The sequence below is a fragment of the Galeopterus variegatus genome, unplaced genomic scaffold (assembly GCF_000696425.1).
Source record: "Galeopterus variegatus unplaced genomic scaffold, G_variegatus-3.0.2 Scaffold2238, whole genome shotgun sequence".
Classification (NCBI taxonomy): Eukaryota; Metazoa; Chordata; class Mammalia; order Dermoptera; family Cynocephalidae; genus Galeopterus; species Galeopterus variegatus.
Genome location: NW_007728349.1, coordinates 290,287 through 294,924, shown reverse-complemented (window position 1 = coordinate 294,924; position 4,638 = coordinate 290,287). Strand labels below are relative to the sequence as shown.

General features: G+C 43.0%; 1 pseudogene; it reads left to right on the top strand.

The window, feature by feature from the left end:
• Positions 1 to 2,829: 2,829 nt before the first annotated feature.
• On the top strand, positions 2,830 to 4,198 carry LOC103597221 (annotated as a pseudogene).
• The last annotated feature ends 440 nt before the right edge of the window (positions 4,199 to 4,638 follow it).

The following is a 4,638-nucleotide window of genomic DNA, read 5'->3' as shown; positions in this document are numbered from 1 at the left end:
ACTCATGACTAACTATGTTGAGGATATTTGATATACTTATTTGCCACTTTTTTTTTTTTTTTGGTGAAGTACCTTTTCAAATCCTTGTTCATTTTTTAAATTGGATTGTTTTTGTATTACTGAGTTTTGAGAGTTATTTATATATTCTGGCTATAAATCCGGAAAGATCAAGCCTCTGGTCTAACTACGGGTTTGCAGGAAGTATAGGGGACAAAAGAGCAAGGGAGATGACAACTGGGAGACACAATCGGCAAAATCTAGAATATGAGAAACTCTATAGGCCAAATGAGACCATTTCTTCAAGATAACATTGCAAAGAAAAAAGAGATTGCGAGATAGGGGCTGGCCTGTGGCTCACTTGGGAGAGCGTGGTGCTGACAACACCAAGTCAAGGGTTAAGATCCCCTTACCGGTCATCTTTAAAAAAAGAGAGAGAGAGAGAGAGAGGAAGGACCTACAACTGAGAGACTTAGGAGACACGTCGACCCACTGCAATGTACACACTTTATTTGCGTCTTGATCTGAATATCAAACTACAGAGAGGGAGAACTGGGGAAATGTAAACACTGACTAGACACATGATGGTAGTAAGTAATTATCATTTGTTTTCACTGTGATAATAATGTAGAATTTCTTCAAAATAATCAGCAGACAGTGGGAGTGAGTGGGAGTAGGTGGGCACATACGTGAAATGATGTTGTCCACACACTGGTAGCTGAAGCCGTGGTGCACATGTGAAAGCCCATGACACATAAGCACCTCTTTACTTTTGAATATATTTGAAATTTTATGTTATAAAAAAATTAAAAACAAAACAAATCAAAAAAGTAAATCCTTTCAGGCCGGCCCGTGGCTCACTTTGTAGAGTGCGGTGCTGCTAACACCAAGGCCACAGGTTCAGATCCTACATAGGGATGGCCGGTTTGCTCACTGGCTGAGTGTGGTGCTGACAACACCAAGCCAAGGGTTGAGATCCCCTTACCGGTCATCTTTTGAAAAAAAAAAAAGAAAAAAAAGTAAATCCTTTCATTTCACCCCAGCAGACCAGCACGATAACTTCGTATAATGTATGCTATACGAAGTTATTCCGGTTAGTTCACTGGCTGAGCGTGGTGCTGACAACACCAAGCCAAGGGTTGAGATCCCCTTACCGGTCATCTTTTGAAAAAAAAAAAAGAAAAAAAAGTAAATCCTTTCATTTCACCCCAGCAGACCAGCATAGGCAAGTGGAAAATCAACGAGCCCATGAGAATCCATCCAAGGAAGTTATATAAGGACAGCAGAATAAACTCAAATACAGCAGAAAGAAGGAAATAAAAAAGGACAATAATATAAGTTGTAAATAAATATAGAAGAGAAAGGAACAACAAAATTGAACTGGGCCTCTTTGAAAACCTCAATAAAATTGGTCTTGGTCTGATAATGACCAAGAAGAAAAAAAAGATAGAAGGTTCAAATAAGGGGGGACATCTTAATAGAAACTGAAGACATTTAAATATTTTAAAAGGCCATTTTGAACAACTTTATGCCAATGAATTATCAAATTTAGGTGAATTGGCCAATGTATTAGTCCATTTTGTGTTGCTATAACAGAATACCAGAGACTGAGTAATTTATAAAGAAGAGAGGCTTATTTGACTTACGATTCTGGGACAGCTGCATCTGGTGCAAGCCTCAGGCTGTTTCTACTCATGGAGGAAAGCAGGTGGGCAGCCAGTGGGTACAAGCAGATCACATGGCAAGAGGAAACAAAAGAGAGGGGAGGTTCCAGGGTCTTTTACACAACCAGCTCTTGCAGAGAGATCTCACTCAGGACCCTCACCCCCCAGAGAGATTTGGCGCCATGACTCAAACAGCTCCCAACACTGCCACATTGGGGATCAGATTTCCACATGAGTTTCAGCGGGGACAACACATCCAAACTCTATCAGCCAATTCCTAGTAAAATAGAATTTACCAAGCTAATTGATGAAGAATTCAGAAACTAATATAGTTTTAAGATGCACGAGACCACTACAAAGTAAAGCAAAAGAAATTATTGAGAGAAAATAAAGAAAACATAATAAATGAAAGGACAAAACTATGACTCAGTATTTTAAATATAGCAATTTTCCCCAATTGATCTATATATTCAATACTCATGTAGTCAAAATTCTAACAGGTAAAGACTTGCACACGTGTGTGTGTGCACGCACATGTGTGTATAAACTGACAAACTGGTTCTGAAATTTATCTGGAAATACAAAGTGACACAAATAGCCAAAATAATATTTAAAAAGAAGTACAAACTTAAAATGCATATTATTAAGTGAAAGAAGCCAATCTGAAAAGGCTAAATACTATATGATTCCAACTATATGACATTCTGGAAAGGGTGAAACTATGAAGACAGTAAAACAAACAAACAAAAAAAATCATTGTTTGCCAGGCAATAGAGGGGGAGGGATGAATAGGTGGAGAGAAAAAAAAATGAAAATTCTTTCAAATATACAATGTCTTAGAGAGTTTACCACCCAAGTACTCTCACTGAAAAATTACCAGAGTATAGACAAGAATAAAAAAAGATGTAAAATGTGAAAAATAAGATTGAACATAAAAATTGGTTATAGATCATAATATATCTAAATATAAAAATGTATTGATCATTAATAGTCAATTAATAGTATTAATTTTTGCATGTTTAAAGACAAACTAAAACAAATGTCAATATCAGACTTAGTATAGGAGTAGAGTTTGGAGGTAGGTTGAAGTGCACTAAATTCTTGCCTCATTCAGGAAGAGGATATAAATACTAATTAACATTAAGCTTTGTTAGAAAAAAAGGCATGCATGTTAAAAATTAAACTAGGGACTGGGGATGAGAGCTGCACTGTGTGGGACAAATCACTGGTGGCGCCCAACAGATCAGAAGAGGAGAGAGCGTGGAGCTGGAGAGGATCGAGCAGGAGAGCGGAGAGCGTGGAGCTGGAGAGGACGGAGCAGGAGAGCGGAGAGCGTGGAGCAGGAGAGGGTCAAGCAAGAGAGCAGAGAGTGTGGAGCAGGAGAGGATGGAGCAGGAGAGCGGAGAGCGTGGAGCAGGAGAGGGTCAAGCAAGAGAGCAGAGAGTGTGGAGCAGGAGAGGATCGAGCAGGAGAGCAGAGAGTGTGGAGCAGGAGAGGATGGAGCAGGAGAGCGGAGAGCGTGGAGCAGGAGAGGATGGAGCAGGAGAGCAGAGAGTGGACAAATCACTGGTGGCGCCCAACAGATCAGAAGAGGAGAGAGCGTGGAGCTGGAGAGGATGGAGCAGGAGAGCAGAGAGTGTGGAGCTGGAGAGGATGGAGCAGGAGAGCAGAGAGTGTGGAGCTGGAGAGGGTCATCAGTGCAGCCCTCCTTGGCTTTGTCCAGACACACCTCCCAGAGGCCGGCCTCAGTGGCTTGGATGAGGTCATCTTCTCCTATGTGCTTGGAGTATTGGAGGACCTGGGCCCCTCAGGCCTATCAGAGGAGAACTCCAACATGGAGGCCTTCACTGAAATGATGGAGGCCTATGTGCCTTGCTTTCCCCACATCCCCAGAGGCATAATAGGGGACATGATGCAGGAGTTCTCAGGGCAGCTGAGTGATGCCTGGACCAAGGAGAATCTGCAATCGCAGAGCTCTGGTGTCCAAGGTCAGGTGCCCATCTCCCCAGAGCCCCTGCAGCAGCCTGAAAAGTTCAAAGAAAAAACCAGGTCTTCTACTGCTGATGCTGGAGACACCCAAGATGAGACAGTCGGTGCTGAGGAGGAGCTGCTGCCAGGGGTGGATGTACTCCTGGAGCTGTTCCCTACCTGTTCAGTGGAGCAGGCCCAGTGGGTGCTGGCCAAGGCTCAGGGGGACGTAGAAGAAGCCGTGGAGTTGCTGGTAGAGGGAAAAAAGAGGGGCCTCCAGCCTGGGATGGCCCCAATCAGGATCTGCCCAGGCGTCTCAGAGGTCCCCAAAAAGATGACCTGAAGTCCTTCATCCTGCAGAAGTACACGATAGTGGATAGTGCAGAGGATGGGAAGACTCACTGGCCCATGGCTCCGAAGGAGGCCCCCAAGAAGCTGATCCAATACATTGACAACAAGTAGTGAGCACCAGAGGGGAGTGATCCAGAGATGTGCAGAACCCTGAGGCAGAGCAGACGAAGGCCACATACGTCAACCTCACACCCGCCAGAAAGGACTGCTTCCACTGAGGCACCTGTCAGACTCTGCCCAAGCCTTCTAGGCTCAGATCCCAGAGGAATGGAGGAGCTCTACACCCCCACACAGGGGCCTCTCGGACTCCTGTCCCCCATCTCTATCCCCTTTCTCTACTTCCTTGCTCCATAGTGTTAACCTACTCTCAGAGCCACCTCCATGGGCACAGTAAAGGTGGCACAAGGGAAAAAAAAAATTAAACCAACCACCAAAATATTGCACCTAGAATTATCATAACAAGAAGAAAGAAAAATGTATCTATTCAATAAAGGCAGGAAAGAAGAAAAAAGTAGTTTTAAAAAAGCACGGAAAAAAGAATACACAAAATTAAATTGTAGTGACAAGTCTAAATACATTAGTAATTATGATAAATGTAAATAGTAAAACACATCAATTAAAAGACAGACGCAGATTAGATTTTAATATTCCAATTAAG